General features: G+C 37.0%; 1 protein-coding gene and 1 long non-coding RNA gene across 2 annotated transcripts in view; one reads left to right on the top strand and one right to left on the bottom strand.

The window, feature by feature from the left end:
* LOC106872618 (uncharacterized) overlaps window positions 1–684 on the bottom strand; it is a 2,316-nt gene extending 1,632 nt beyond the window's left edge. Inside the window, exon 1 of the long non-coding RNA XR_001409790.2 lies at window positions 613–684. This is a non-coding gene — a long non-coding RNA (uncharacterized LOC106872618). The remainder of the gene's footprint in view (window positions 1–612) is intronic.
* LOC106872617 (protocadherin beta-15) overlaps window positions 1–4,645 on the top strand; it is a 70,184-nt gene extending 65,539 nt beyond the window's left edge. The window contains exons 4-5 of the transcript XR_008265511.1: window positions 2,986–3,143; window positions 4,292–4,645. The gene's annotated coding sequence lies outside the window, so the exon portion shown is untranslated. The remainder of the gene's footprint in view (window positions 1–2,985; window positions 3,144–4,291) is intronic.
* Window positions 4,646–5,394: the final 749 nt, after the last annotated feature.

Here is a 5,394-nt window from a genome sequence, read left to right as displayed (position 1 = left end):
TATATATATATATATTATGCTGGTTTGGTCATGTGATGTGTATGGATGTAGACAGTAGAATGCAGAAGTGTCGATCACTTAAAGTGGATGGAATTTGTAGAAGAGGGAGACCCAGGAAGACATGGAAGTATTGAAGGTTGATCTCAAAACACTGAGCCTGACGAAGGAGATGACAAAGGACTAAGCACCTTACTGTACTCAAAAAGACCCATCCACCACAGCAGAGTGCCACATAAAAAACACATGCTGGTGCCATATTGGAAACACTGATGCTGGTGCCATATATAAAGTACCCAGTACATTTTGCAGGGTGGTTGGTGTTAGGAAGGGCATTCAGCCATAGAAACAATTCCAGAACAGACAATGCAGCCTGGTGTGGCCCCTAGCTTTACCAGCACTGGTCAAATCATCTGACCATCCCAGTATGGGTTAAATGATGATATATATAACATAACCATTCAATAAATAGAAATCAATAAATAATGTATCAGGCATTAGGAGTGAGATCAACAAAATTGAGTAAAACCTTTGAAGGCAGTGCCCCAGTATGGGCATAGCAGTAAAATTAAACTTGAGATGAAATAAAGCATGAGGTGTTAAAACTCTTCTTACCTCCGACAATCAGGGCAAAAGCCACAAGGAACACAAGAGTAACTGTTAGTTTCATTCTAGCTGTTTCTCTCTTCTAAAGAATACCAATTCCATTGAGAAGGCACCATATATATATATGTGTGTGTGTGTGTGTGTGTGTGTGTGTGTGTGTGTGTGTGTGTGTGTGTGTGTGTGTGTGTGTGTGTGTGTGTGTGTGTGTGTGTATGTATGTATGTATGTATGTATGTATGTACGCAGGGTGTTCCATCTCCACTCTGTCACCTGCTTGTATCAAATTTCACAAAGACAAAAACAATATGGATTTTAGTCTAAACAGAATGGAGATTAACCTTTCACCTTCTTTGTCCTGACATCGTCCTACATTTTTGGTCTTTCATAGATGATTCACTTTACACATGATACATCGGACTGTTTCAGTTAATGGCTTCACTTTAATGTAAACCATTTCATTGTACAGATGGAAAATGGCAGAGTTTTGCTGTTAAGAAGATCATTTCAAAAAGTTGATTATTCTCACAGAATCCTTGGACAAGTGTAATCAACTCTAGCAGCAAATTGACCAATGACTTGTGAACACAATCTGGTAGATGGAAACTGTGTGGAAGCCTTCTCATCATCCTTTAATGTCTCTCTTCCCCGTCTCATTAGAATGCCTTCATCATTACTATCCCCATCACCTCCACCAAAAGCCATTGGTTTTATTATTGACTTCCAGCTCCATTCTACATATTGTACCTTTCAGCTCGTGTGCAAACATGAAGCAACAAAAAAGTCACATTCTATTGTCAAGAAAAATTGCAAATTACCAAGGGAACTTGGCATTAACCCTGAATGAGACGAAGAACATGAAACCACTGCCATGAAAAAAAGCAAAACGGATCAAACAGACTGCAACAAAGAATGAGCAAAAACAAATTGAGGAGTGGTGGGGCCAGAAGCCCCTGCATGGACAGTATATACTTTTCAAAGTTGAAATGTTGGTGTAGACCAAGCAACAATCCATCGGTGGCTGAGAAGTTCAGGACTGAAAGCAGAGGCTAAACGTTTCATATTGGCAGCACAAGATCAAATTTTGTTTACCAGAAACTACCTGGCTAATATTCTTCAAACTGGTTCCGACTCTAAATGCAGATTCTGCAACACATTTGATGCAACAACAAACCATTTAGTGTTTGTCCCTCTGCCATCGCTTTACAATCAATGTTGGTGTGTTTATGTCGCCCATAACTTAGCAGTTCAGCAAAACAGACCAATAGAATAAGTACTAGGCTTACAAAGACTAAGTCCTGGGTTCAATTTCTTCAACTAACACTCTTTCAGGCAATGCTCCAGCAAGGCCACAGTCAAATGACTGAAACAAATTAAAGAATGATGAATATATATATATATATATATATATATATATATATATATACACACACACATGTATTTATGTATGTATGTACATTAGCTCAAAATCTGCCTGGGGTTAAACTAGTAATAACAGTCATCTGCCACTTTGATGTGGCTACTCGCTTTACTGATTAGGAAAAACATGATTAAGATTATTGATATTTCTTGTGAGGGAAAACAACAGAGAAAAGTTTAACATTTAAATAGGAATTATGGGATAGCTATCACAAACAATATAGCTCATGTAATAAATGCATATATACACATACAGTATATACACAAATATTACTGTCACACTCTATACACATAATATATACACCAACATAGGATATACAACCATCATACAGCATACATATATATACCACACATAATATACTCAAACACAATAGATACAACTCTATAAACTCCACTCACATTATACGCCATACAATATGAAAGTATATTCTACCATTGTTTGTCATATTGCCAGATTTTATATGGAATCTATGCATTTCTGCATTATCCTGGGCTTTCTATTTAGTGTTTGTGTGTTGTTATTGTAGTCTTATTAATAATTTATGTTGTTGCTATTGTCATCCTGTTTACTGTTTATTTTTGTAGTTGTCCTATTTAGTGTTTGTATATTGCTGTGATCTATATATTGCATCATATTTATTGTTTGTGTGTAGTGGTATCTATATACTGCTTCATGATTATATATATGTACCCTGCACTGTTGTCCTATATTACCCAGGTATATTCTGGCTATTTGAACAGTGCTGAGTTGGTGTAAGTCTATAATTGAAATAGGAATGTCGTGTTTATTATAAAGGAGCTGAAAAAATCTTCATATTGTTATTCTAGTTATTTTCATTGATATTCTTGTTTTTGTTTTTGCAGTTGTCTTTATCCTTTTTATATTGCTTTTTGTTGTTGTTGTTGTTATCATAATCCCTGTCGTTCTTATTCCATCATTAATAACCATTTGATTCTCCCTTTCAGACAAAGACACTTTTACATATCACAGGTTCAAAAAGGTTGTGAACGTCTTGTGTCCTGGTTGATTGTCAGTGAATCAGCACGCTGCTCATGGCAGAAAGCTGAGTACTACCCCACACTCATCTATTCACCTCTCACAACGTCTGTCACCATTTATTCAGGTGAGCAGGCAAAATACCATTTAGACAAACTTCTATTTTACTTTAAACAACCTATCTAGGAAATCCCTTTCCCTTTCCAGTTGATGAAAGGTTTCCAAAACAATCTCTAAGTAGTTGAAATAACCAGTGATGAAAAGATAGGGAACTGTTTTCTTAGATGGAACTGTGCAGATGTCAAACCTTTTTGTCCCTCGATGGTAATTCTCGAGGGTCAGAAACAACTGTAAATGGAAGATTTGATGTATTCAAACAAATGAGACAGAAAAATATTCTCTTGCTGCAACTGCATCAAATTGTCACAAGAGATTGTTGAAAAGCTTGAATGAACATAAATGATCACATGGTCCCACCCCACCCCTATGGCTATTCGATCAGACTTTGTATGGATGCATCTAGGTGTAAATTGAGAAAACCCATCTGACTAGTCTGGGTTTGGGATTCTGTTACCCGAGACAATGAACAGTTTTTGGAGGAGCACAGCCAAAGTCCTTGGACAAGTTATCAGCAAATATCTGAAGATCAATGGTTTCTTTGGAGATGACAATGACAATCAGATGATGTGAAGTAGATTCTATGACTTTTGCAATGTGCCTTGGTTTGTCTGTAGCTGTGGGCAGGGTTTTGAACAGATTATTCCAGTTTTGGGTTATTGCATACAATTTTTTGCTTTAGAACCAGTTACTACAAGGGATTTTGGTTGTATTCCACAAAAACATTATCTAATTAATTATCCGAAATATTAATTATCTAATTATCTTAACTTTCCTGCTGATAGCCAATTTATGTTGAAGAATGTTATTGGGGGAAGACACACAGGTCAGGCACTGAAAGGACCAATTTGGTAGTTGAACCATTTCCCACAGTCCATCAATCATAGAACCACAGAGTACTTTTGATTGGCCTGGAATCATGATGAAGTTAATGGTAGATTGAAGGCAGATACATACATGACATTCACTGCATTCTACCATATATCTGTAACTAGAGAATGTATGTAGAGAGTGAAAGAGTGAGATGGTGTGATAGTTAAGAATGGGTACAGGGGTAACAATGTAATGTGATGTCAGAGGTCAACTGACCCCTAAAATCTGTTTGTGAACTTGAATTTGTACAACTCAAACATCATGTGATCTTTTGTTTTGCTTCAGGGGGAAGAAGAGGTGATGCTGCGGCAGTCTTCATCAAGTTGATATAGAAACATCAAAACAGTGAGTTTAATCCAAAGGCAAAATCTCAGACATACAACTCCAGCTGGTCCTTTATTTGACCCCAAAAATTCCAATATTTTTACCAAATTGATGAACTGCAATTTGTCTTATAAAAACTCCTGCAGCATGCAATATGGACCCCCAGTTTGAGAACCCATGATTTTGGGGATGGAGTTGAGAGTGTGATAAATGTATTGCAGTAGTTTACTTTAGTCACCATGGTTAAGACCATGCTGGAGCACTATACTGTACTGATCATATTTAGTAGATGTAGTGATTAGTATTCTTGACCGATATATCATAAGAAAAAGACAATTTTGAATAAATCTTCTTTTGAATAAACTTTACATTGTTAATGTGTTTTTTTTTAGGCTATGGCCTGTCCAGCCAATACATCGTTGGTATCGATTAATTTGTGTATCCATAGCCTGCGAAAATCTACACCATGCATATACAGTCTTTATAAATGTGTTACTGGGGCGGTTTTTTACAGCTGGATGTTCTTGAAAGATGCAAAGCCAGCAGATGACTTATTAACTGGGAAGATAACAATATCACTGCTTGAAGCTGAAGGATTTTCAGAGAAGTGGTGCAAATGTAAGCAAACACACACACACACACACACACACGTATATGCTGGATCACCATCATTCAACAAGGGGGATTTTGTTGTTCTCTCAAATGAATTACCTACCTGTGGGTTAATGTGTAGACGGCTGAGTACTCCTCAGACAAGTGCTGTTCCCTCAAAGTAATTCTCAGGGCAGGATCACCATAGCACAGTGTGTGACAAGGATGGACAGAGGTACAATCCACCTGATGAGCTCCTTTGCATTTTCTGTCTCCCCAATTTCACTCATGGGGTAAGGGTCAGCTTGAAGCCGTAGAAAATGACATTTGCAGTGAGATTGAACCAGTTTTGATTGGACTTAAAACACTGGATGATGATGATGATGATGATGATGAATGAAATATGTTGTGTTCCACTTAACGAAAAAGAAACATTACAAAATAGAGATGAAAGAAAAACTAAATAACTCAAG

This window comes from Octopus bimaculoides, chromosome 14 (assembly GCF_001194135.2).
Source record: "Octopus bimaculoides isolate UCB-OBI-ISO-001 chromosome 14, ASM119413v2, whole genome shotgun sequence".
Taxonomy (NCBI): domain Eukaryota; kingdom Metazoa; phylum Mollusca; class Cephalopoda; order Octopoda; family Octopodidae; genus Octopus; species Octopus bimaculoides.
The sequence above is the reverse complement of the archived record's forward strand: the minus strand, read 5'-3'. Positions and strand labels throughout refer to the sequence as shown.